The sequence below is a fragment of the Pollicipes pollicipes genome, unplaced genomic scaffold (assembly GCF_011947565.3).
Source record: "Pollicipes pollicipes isolate AB1234 unplaced genomic scaffold, Ppol_2.1 Scaffold_5320;HRSCAF=6289_pilon_pilon_pilon, whole genome shotgun sequence".
Classification (NCBI taxonomy): Eukaryota; Metazoa; Arthropoda; class Thecostraca; order Pollicipedomorpha; family Pollicipedidae; genus Pollicipes; species Pollicipes pollicipes.
This window is the reverse complement of record NW_023596658.1, coordinates 63342-74354: the sequence shown is the minus strand read 5'-3', so window position 1 is coordinate 74354 and position 11013 is coordinate 63342.

Below are 11013 nucleotides of genomic sequence, written 5' to 3'. Positions count from 1 at the left end.
ATGTTGGACTGTCGGCATTAATATCGTCTGGACGGCATTATCCGGACGCAAACAGTCCCATAAACATATCTCTGTGAAAACAGTCTTTTCTGGAGTGGGGGACCGCCGGCTTCAGATCGTGTGGCCGGCACCCGGCGCCGTGGAACACAATCAGGGCGAGTGCCGTGAATCACCAGCAAGAATCTCTGTAGTTGTGAACCACCCGCCGTGGTCCATACCGTAAACCGGCGGCAACCGAGTCCATTGCACAGAGAGGTGCCCAGAAATTGAGCGTGAGTGCCGCCGCGCATATGTTCATGTAACGCTATGTTTGTTATACATATATATATATATATATATATATATATATAATATAACGTATATACAACACCACACACATCACACACATATATATATATAATATATATATATATATATATCTCTCTCTCTCTCTCTCTCTCCTCTCACTCTCTCTCTCCGTCTCTCTCTCTCCTCTCTCTCTCTCTCTCTCTCCTCTCTCTCTCTCTCTCCTCTCCTCTCCTCTCTCTCTCTCTCTCTCTCTCTCTCTCCTCTCCCATCTCATGCGTCTCGCCTCTCGACTCTCTCCTCTACTCATCTCCTTCCACTCTCTCTCGCTCTCTCACCTCTCTCTACTCTCTCTCTCTCTCTCCTCTTCTCTCTCCTCTCTCTTCCTCGACCAGCTCCGTCTCTCTCTCTCTCTCTCTGCAGCGTCTGAGCGGTTGTTTTGGTCGGTAAGTTCTTGAGTACTGTGGCTTTAAGAAAGCATCACTTCAGCTCGTAATGGAACAGCTAACAAGCTGATGTGCTTCCCAAAAATATCGCATATACGAATTAATCTACTCTTTAATTTACACACGGACAGGGTTGTAGTTGTGTGACCACCCGCTGTAGTTGTGAATTGTTATATATATATATATATATATAGATATATAGATATAGATATATATATATATATTACAATGAGGCGCATACAACCACACAAAACGCAAGCTCATGAATGCATCCGAAGCTTAGTATACGTGCGGTTTATGAAGCTTAGTATACATGCCTGATGTCTTAGTGTACTGAAGCCAGTGTACGCTTCTTAGTGTGCGTGCGCAACCGACAGCAGCGAAACATGGAACGAAAAAATCGTCTCACACCCGGACCCAATATGACGCGCCAGCGACTACCGCGGTCAGATTAGCGTTCAGTGGCATGCGCCATCCGGGAGCCAACGTGTTCTCTGAAGCCTGGAAGTCCGATGCCGTGAAAGCCGACCATTTCGTGCCTGCACCGACATAGTTAGATCTGTCTCCTGCAGGCAAGGTTATCGGCGGCCGTGAAACTCAGACGCTTGGGCAGCTCGAAGCGCAGAGGCACCCTGCGGTGCTTTTTCAAAGCCGCCGTGACGCCAGCGGCGTGCCAAAACCGCAATCTTTCTCCGCGTCCGCCGTTACGTATGTCAACGACCGACGTGCTGAGGACTCGGCGAGCTGGACGTGGTTTGCCGGGCCTCTTCGCATGAGGCGGTGATATTCGGATCACGAACCGCCGCTGACACGCTGCCGAGCCATTGGCGTTCGCAGAGCGGGTCGCTGCGGTGGCGTTTGCGTGCTTGACTGACCCGCCGTGTGAGACAATTTCGGCCACATTGTGCCGTGAAGTGTGCACTCGACGGCGCCAGCTGACTTTTGCGCTGTAAAAGGCTGATTTATCTGTAGGAATTTCGCCAAACCGTGCACCGTGTGGGTAATGGTGATGTAATCGTGTTAACATGAGCTCCCCGTATAGTGGCACTGAAGTCATCTAAGAAGCAGCTTTCAGTTGCGTCAAACCTTGTGCTAAAATGTGGTAGTGGTGGCCAAAACAGAGGACGTTTTCATGCGTGATGTTTCTCGCTTACATCAGCACACACAGCCTTAGAGGAGCGGGTTGTGAAAAGCATTTGGTTTGGTCTCTACTAGTGCTAAGGGTTCTACCCGATGCATCATGTGTGTGTATAACCATGGACTTACCTGGCATGTGCATTGTGTGAGATGACTACACCGATCGTGTTACAGCTCATGCACATCTTCGTTGATGTCCCTGTCCTGTGGCCTTCAGCCTGACCGACGCGTCGATTTTCCTCCCTATTGAGTTGACGAGTTACGAGTCGTGATAGTAATAGGCAAGCGTCGTGAGGGACAAACGGATTCCAGCGGCAATGACGCTGGATGCTGATTGGCGTTTGTCGACAGCAATTGGTCACAAGAACCAATCACCTCATTCACTTGCTCCGGTCCGCCTGCGGAAATAATATGCCGCGGCTTCCTCCCCGCTCGTACCGATCTGTCCCGTCTATTGCGGTCACACGAGGAATGTCAGGGATGCTTTCCATTAAGGACGGACAGTGTGTTATGCTCGTTATGTTCACCTTGCTTTCTCCGAATAACCGGTGCCGCTGTCGTGGGAATGTCGGGAATCGCTCTACTTTATTTGTTTCTACCAGGATGGCGGTCAAATACGATACGGAAATGAGTCGGGCAAGAGATGATTTGCCTGTTGTTGACCACTTGAGTGTTTCGTTAAATGATACGGGCCCACCGCAAATCGGTTATTTTAAGTTATTCGCGTACCGCTTACAATGACTGAACGTTGGACAATGACCTCTCGTATGGTGAACCATAGTGGCACTCCGTTCCATGTACTAATCAATGTACCGCGATCAATTAGCATACGCCAATATTGAAGCTAAAGTTTGACGTACGAATTCAAACGACAAGAACAAGCAGCGGATAAAGAAAACGCAAGGCTTAGAAGAGTGTGCTGCAGTTTTATACGCATGAGCCTGACAGCTAATTGCTGTCGTTAAAACCAGTCTCTTTAACCTGCTTGCTGATCAACTATTAAATATTACATCTGTAGAGGTATTTTCGTAACTGAGCGTGCGTATTTTCTTCGAGGACTTGTCAATGCCTCATCATCATTCCAGGAAAGATCAGTGCTTCAAACCATTAGTAAAACGAAATAGCATCCCATATTGTTATTTTGCACAGCTTCGATAACATACTTCAGCGAGCTCAACCATGCCAATGAGCTGCGGAAGACGGAATGCTCTTAAAAACCGAGTGAAAGTGCAAGTCGGCGAGTCTCTCGCGCGGAGTGAGGTCTTGACGTGCATAACTGCCATTCCTGACTTGCTGGAAAACACCTGCCTCCGGTGAACTGACTTGAAGCCGTTGCTCTTCCTGCTTGTGGCATACTCAGCTGTTGAGTTCGCCGGCGGGGAGCACCACCCAAGGTCGACAGGTGCGCGGTCCTGGCGCCGGACCGAGCGAAAGAGGGAGGAAACACGGTCACGGCGAGAGCCGAGGTCGGAGCACCGCTGAGGCGGCGAGAGGAGGGGAACGAAGTTGAGCCGCGGAGAGGAGAGGAGGGAAGCGGAGTTGAGCCGGGGAGAGGAGGAAAGTGGAGTTGAGCCGGAGAGAGGAGGGGAGTGGTTGAGTCGGGGAGAGAAGGGGAGTGGAGTTGAGCCGGAGAGAGGAGGGGAGTTGGAGGGGAGTGGAGTTGAGCCGGGGAGAGGAGGAAAGGGGAGCTGAGCCGGGGAGAGGAGGGGAGTTGGAAGGAAGCGGAGTTGAGCCGGGGAGAGGAGGAAAGTGGAGTTGAGCCGGAGAGAGGAGGGGAGTGGAGGGGAGTGGAGTTGAGCCGGGGAGAGGAGAGGAGTAGAGTTGAGCCGGAAAGAGGGCGGGGGGTGGCAGGAGAACCACGTGAGAATAACACCTCGCAATGCGAGCGGGCCGCGACGCGACGGCCTTTCAGCGGCAGCCAGCTTTTCCTCGGATGACCAAGAAAATTGGCTTCCATGAGCATTACTGTTCGCTCTTACATAATTCTTCACAGCGTATATAATAACAAAGCGACGAGATTGCTACCTTGGCTATGGGAAAATGAGAGTTTCTTTCTGAGGGCCATGCTAATTCCGCGCGCTAATGGCATATTGGCGCGAGTTTGTCGCCGCATTAGGCCTCCATTGTGATGGACGAGCGAGCTCATTCGGTTGACCGGCGACGGTGAGGGGTTCCGCTTCGCCTGGTGTGTACGGCCCAGCCTCGAGCGTCGCTCAAGATAGCGCCGAGTGGTCACGACCGCGCCGCGTGTTCACACGCGATCGGGAGCGGCACTGCGTGCAGCTCGCTGGGAGAGGTGTCCCTGCGCTGAGCTTGGCGCACTGTAGCAACCCGAGGCTCTGCGCGCGACCTCCCGGAACAGTGTATGGGTGTGGAGGGGTCTGGGAGTGTCTGGGTGTGGAGGTATCCGGGAGTGAGGCTCTGAGCGCTCCGACATCCGCCTGTTGAGTGCACTTACTAGATGCGTGTACTAGATACACTTCAGAAGGCTATGCGGCTTCGGCGAAGTGGAGCGTTGAACCGCCCGGGCTTCGTAACAACTTAATTAAATCGTGCACCCCTTCAGAGGTGCCATAGCGCCGCTGTTGTCCCGCGTTGAAAGGCTTGATGTCATATGCAAATGTGAATGATACTGCTACCTGCAAGAATAACAAGTCAGGCACGATTGCGCGATTAGACAACGGAAGCATGGCATGCGCCCGATGCTAATTCTCACACCTCGCAGGCACAATGTGCTCCCGGTTGGCACAATGCACTCTCACTCTGCCGCCCTCAGGTCGGTACTGGCGTTCGTGAGTCACGACCGACGGTGCGCCACGACATTTCTCTCCCGCGAGCGCCTCTGCCGGTTCCCAGAGGGCGCCCCGGCCGACAAACAAACAAAAACCAGACGTGCTACCTGACCTCTACCGATCCGCGGGCCTCACGGCTCGCGGAAGCCCTGCCGACTTGACAGCAACGGCGGCAACGCACATTTCCAAACTGGACCTCACGCCCCGACCCCACTCCCTATGGCTCGAGGGGGGATGGCGTGACATCAGACGTCACTGCCTCAGCGGGTAAAGACCGGAGCAGTCAGCCTTCGCCAGAGGCGGCCGGACGGACGGACGGCACCGCTGCCTCCAATTGGCGCCTCTTCCGGATCAGGCTCTCAAGGCTTTCCGCGAGCGGCCAGCGGGGTCCACCAGGGCGCGCTCTGCCGGCGCTGGCGGGTCTCGTTTCCGCTCCACCCCGTCCGCGCCGGGAGAGCGGCCAGCACAGGCCGGGGAGGTCAGCGTGGTCCGGCGGAAGTAGACGTTACTGTAGTATCGCCGTAAACTGCACCGATTGGCATAATGACTGCAATTAGATCGTGTCGTAACACGGTATGTACGGCGCAACTGCAAGACCAACCACTTATGAGGCGGTAGTTGCTGTGGAGTTACCAGGAAATTAGCCGTTGCCGCTTCAGCGGGCTCCGGCGGTGAGTACAAACGAGACCAGTCCGTGACCGGCAACACACCGCCGGGACTGCAGCGGCGCGGTGCCGCGGCGAGAAGCTGCCGGCGCCGGCCTCCGCCGCTGCCCGAGCCGGCATTCTCGGCGTCAGATGCCGTCACAGCACAGCTCCGATAGTGATCCAGATCGAGTCCCCGCCGCGGCCGGGCCGCCGGCGCCACCCGCTGGCCGCGCAGGAAGCGCCGGCTCGCGTGATTTACTGCCGCCGCCGGCGGCGCCGGCGCGCTGGGCCTGGGTGACGGTCGCTCAAAGGGAGGCACGCTCCCGCGGCCGCGCCGTCGCAGGCGAGCGCTCGCTCCCGCTGAGGCTGGGAGAGCCGAGCTGACGGGGGTCGCCGGTGACGATTTGGAGCCGCCGCTGATTAATGAGAGCCGTCGCGGAGGTCAGAGGCGCATGGCCAGACTGACGCCTTGGATTGGGCGGGGGGCCCTGTCGCTCGCTTCCCAAGGGTTGTCGGGGATGTTCATCTGTGGGACGGATTTCTACGGCACTGTATCTTCTCGTCGCCGAACATTCGTCGACGCTCTCTGCTCACCGAGCGCTTGTCTCCGAATGATTCCTGAGGGCTCGCAGGGTGTAAATTGCAGTGTCCACGGCATGGTCACAACCACACCAACTGTCGGCGAGGCCCCTGCCGCTTGGCGCCGATACCTAGTCACTATAGCGGGTCAGTCGGCGGCCTTGACGAGCGTTGGCAGGCCGGCGGATCGTGACGAGCCTCGAATCAGCGTCCATCGCGCCATCGCCCTTGCCAGCTTATCCATAGCTAATATGTCTTTTGTCCGCCCTGACGCAGCGCCAGCTCACGACGTGCGTGGCTGTTCGTGACCGGCCTGGCTCGCGGCTCGTGGGTCGCGCCAGATTTGCGCATCGTCCGCAGGCGGCGCCCCGCCAGCTCTTCGACGCACGGGGCGGCGCGGCGCCGGGCCCGCCGCTCCCCCGCCCAGGCAGCCCGTCGGCAGCCGATGTGGGCGCCGTCCTTGGCGGCGAGCAGGAAACGAGCTACTTATTTCATGCATGGCATCGTGTGACGTATGCTCCCGGTGGCGCCTCGGCGGCCGGGCGGCTGCAGCGCGCGCCTTGCAGTCGGGGGCCACCAGAGCTGCAGCGGCTGATCGCACGCTGGATCGGCGCTACACCGCCGCCGGCCGATCGCGCCATCGGCTGCGACTTACGGCGCTCCCACGGGAGTCGCCCGCGCGCCGCGGAGAGCCTCCCGGGCTCCGGCAATGCCTCCGCGCCGACAGGCCGGCACGAGCGGGGATGGTGAGGAACTTCGGTGTGGCAAAGCTTCCGAAATGGCTCCTTTCAGTGGCACCGCGCGCGAAATTGGGCCATTTCACCGAAGGCTGGTATGACATTTACGTTATTTATTTCATTCTATCATACTTTTTGTAATAACAAGGACAGCGGAGCGACGACTGTCGCCGAACGCCACCGCCATGCCGCAGTCTCGGACCACACCCACACGCAGCGGACCATGGATCAATCGCAAGCCGCGACAGCGAAGCGAAGCAGGCAGCTGGCGGCCGCGAGGCGCGACCATTAGCACGGATCAGGTAGCGCGGCGCTAACTCAGCAGGGCGGCGCGGAGCGACACTGATCGCCTGCCGGTCGGGTCGCGCCGCGCCGCCCGCCGCCGGGGCGGAGGCGGGCGCCGCGAGAAGGGCCGTTGTCGCCACTCGATGGCGTCCGCGGCGGCGGCGGGCGAGATCAGATTTGGCCGCCCGCTCTGGTGTCGGGCCGGCTCGCCGTGCCGCGGGCGCCAAGGCTGGGGCCGGGGCGGGGCTGGGCCGAAACGGGACCGGCCGGATCGCAGCCGCCGGCCAGCTCACGCCGTCTTCCCGCCGGCCAGGACACCACAAAACACACACTCAGGACTGGCGTGAAGCGCTCAGCCGTCCCGCGGCCGGACGATCATCTCCCGGGCGACGACGATTGAGACATCGAGCCATTATCTCGTCAGTCGTTGCGAACTGGCGGCTTCGACTCGCCGGCGGCCGGGGCCGGCCCCCTGGCCTCCGCCGCTCGGGAGCGGCGCCGGCAGCCCACGCCGCGTCCGCCCGTGACGCGACAGACCGCTGGCGTCGGTGCTGATTGGCGGCCGGCGTCGGCGCCTGCCCTGCCCGCGGCCTCGCCTGCGCTAACCGGCGCCGCCGGTCACTGGGCCGTGCCGCGCTCTCGTTCGCGGCCTTGCCTCGCTGCGGCGGTGGCCCGCTGACCGAGCGCCGTCCTGCGCGGCCGTGACCCGGAGCCTTTGTCGGCGCCGATCACGACCGGGCAGGGTCCACGGCGGCGGCCCGGGCGGCCCCCGGTGAAAACCGAGCGGTCGTCCCGAGCGGTTCGGGGCGGGCGGCGGAGGTCCGACACACGGCCGCGGACGCATAACATGTGCCCGCTCGTGTAGATGGCGCCGACAACGGCGGAACGGGCGGTCAGGGCGGGCGGCTCCATTGTGCGCGACTCGATCGGATCGGCCACCCAGGTCGGCGGGCCGCCTCCCGCCGCGGTTCGCCCGGCGACTGCGGGTCTCAGGCGGTCACAGTGAGCCGCCGTTGAAGCTGCGACGCGACGGACTTCAAGGCGCTCGTCTAACCCGGCCGCGAGGGATCGCCGGCGACTCTGGCAACGATCCTACGCCGCACCGCCTTCGGCGACTCCCGCATCACAGCGCGCCTCCACTAAGTGCGGATCACGGTCGGGTCAGGGGCGCCGACGCGACCCCTCGCCCCGGCGGCGTGCCGCGGCCGGGCTGACGGCCCGTCAGCCGGGCCGTGCCCGTCACCAGCGCAGATGGATTCACGCCGGCGGCGCCGCTCGGCGGGCGACGGGCCGCTAATTATGACGTCCACCCGCGAGCCAGGCGCTCGCCGGCCGCCCGCCGCAGGCGCCCGCCGCGGGCGCCCGCCGCGGGCGAGGTCGGAAGCTCCGCCTGAGAGGAGCCTCGCGTCGCCGGACGACCGGCCACAGGTGACAAAAATGCCGGCCACCACCGAACGCGTGTCACCGCTGCGCCGCCGGCGCGGCCGAGCGCGACCCGCACCAAAACGATCGTTTGTCTTCGGGACGACTCATTGATTTCTCGCCTTACCGTCGGTGATTAATGGTAGGGTTTTGCTGCCATTAAGCCGAAACACTTACGCCGGCTATGCGGGAACAATGCGCCCAAAGCGCCGCGGCGATGACATTGAGCCGTGACGTCACACCCTCGGGCCGCAAGCCATTCGTCGCCAAGCTATTCGGAGGCAAATCAGGCGACAGCATGCGGCCCCAATCGTCGCCTAATTGCCGTTTGTTTTCCACAACAGCCTTCGTAGCAGGGCAGGAAGTCGATTAGGGCGAATTTTTTACCGCGCAGCCTTGACGTGGACCGCAGCGCGACATTACGCTTGCGCCACCTGAGACTCCAAGCTGTTTGGACGGCTGCGGTCGCGGTGCTGTGCGTGAGACGATGTCCCATCGAGTGGGCGGCAGTGTCGCTGGTGCGGCCCAGCCGCCGGCCGGCCGGGGACTGCGCCGGCCAACGCCGCTATCACCGGAGACCTAACAGTCGCACACGAACTGAACCACCGCCGGCGCGTGGGCCATCGACCACGGCCACTGCCGGGGGCGGGGGGAGGAGGGGACACTCGGAGGGCCGGGATCGAGACGTAGACGAGCGCGCGCGCGCTGCTCGCGATTTCTCTCATTACATCGTCGGAGACGGGCGCGTGGTCCTCCATTATCGCCGACGACGGGGGGCGGCCGGATTCGATCCCCGTCGTCGGCGCGCGCCGGCGGCGGCGGCGCCCATCCGTCATCCGATGACGGTCGGCGGTCACGGACGCGCGTCCGGCCCGGGCGGCGCGCGCGGCCAGCGGGCGTAGTACGGCGGCGCCGACCGAGCGCGGCGCGCTGGGCCGGGCTCGGGGCTCAGGCCTGCGGGTCGGCCCCGCACCGGAGCTGCGTGACACGGGGGATGGAAAACACGGCGACGTTGCGCTGCATCAAAAGTGCATCCGGGTGTCACGGAAACCACGGCAGAAGCAGTCATGCGTTGATTTCGCTGTTCATTTTTTTTTTTTTAGTAAGGTAGCTCACACCGGTGATGTCTCGACGACGTTGTGCGGCGTTGCGAACGGCGAAGCGGCATTCGTTTTCCTTGCACAGCGTCCTCCCAGCTGTGGGAACATTTCAAACTTGCTATCGGTTAGATGGCATGCGCCATTAGCGGTCAGAACTCCGATCTCGACTGGTATCTCAGCACGCTTCGAGGAAAAACGACTCGAGATCGCCGCCAAGCCATCCTATCCGCCGCTGGTATGTCTGTCGGCTGGGCTTGATATGCGGGCTGATCTGGTATGAAATGCCTCGATCACGGGTAATTGGATCAGCTGACAGAGATGTCGAGCGCTGCCGGCAGCTGTCTGTGTCCGGCGGATTGGACACTGCTTCAGACAAACGCAGTCTCGGCGCGTGTCGTTGGGTCAGGCGGGACCCAGACCCCGTTACCGGATTCTGTCGGTTCGTATCCAACAGGGTCAAAAAGGGACCCAGAGGGCCCGAGGCCGTCGTCTGCGTTTAGTGGGTTGAACAGCGACCCAAACGAGGGTGTCGGGTACTGCATAGATATTACGTACCGGACGGGAGCTGAGGCAACTCTTGTTACTAGAGTTTGTGTCTGGCGGGGTGGCCAGAGGGCCCAGTCGGTGTTTCCGTTGCCGCATTCAGTGGAGCGGACAGTGACCCAGTCGGTGTGTCCATCTGCTGTGTCTGGCTGGCGAGACGAACGCTGGACTCCGCGCAGTTGCGCAGTTCGGAGCTGGCCAAAGAGTGAGAAGCACGCTCTGGCGAAGAAAGACATACGTGGCCGGGCAGGGCGCAGGTACCCTCGTACGGGCGCGTTCGCCCGAAACCGACTAACCGTTCGCAGAACCCGCCACCTTTCGTGAGCACAGGAGAGACCACGACCGCCAGGTACCCGGCCTCTCCCTTCACTTGTCGTACATCTTATTAACGGCCATCACATCCTACGGCCTACACACCCCGCTCTGCCGGCGGGGTCTGGCGCGGGCGAGGGGAGGGCGAGGGGGGGGGGTCGCGTGCCGGCGTGCCGTGACCGCCGTCTGGGGGATGGCTCGGCCGTGGGGCGGCCGCTGACCCAGCCGCCGGCTGGCTGCCGGCCAGGCACAAATGCGCGTCGTGCCCGGCGCGTCACGGCCCGCCGAGTTGGCATGCAAGGTCGGCGTGCGGCCTCGTGACGCTCCTGGTCCGGCGCGCGCCGCCGCTCGGCCACACCGCGCCGCGAGCGGCCCGAGTCACGCCGTCGCTAGCTGACCCGAGGTATGCCGTCGATGGATGGTCCGAGTCATGCCGTCGCTGGCTGACCTGAGTCATGCCGTCGCTGGCTGACCCGAGTCGCTGGCTGGTCTGAGTCGATGACTGGCTCGAGTCATGCCGCCGCCGGCCGACCCAAGTCATGCATCCCCCTCGTGATGAGATGGGGATTTTCTAGTTGACGCTCAGCGAACTGGGCTGCATTATAAAAGTAAGCTTTTACCAACTGAACACACCAAAACGAGCATTAAATGTCTTTTTCCGGTGCTGATTGCCACATTCCGCGTCAGTTATTTTGTTGGTGATGACGCAACAAACTTCTTTGCAGCGC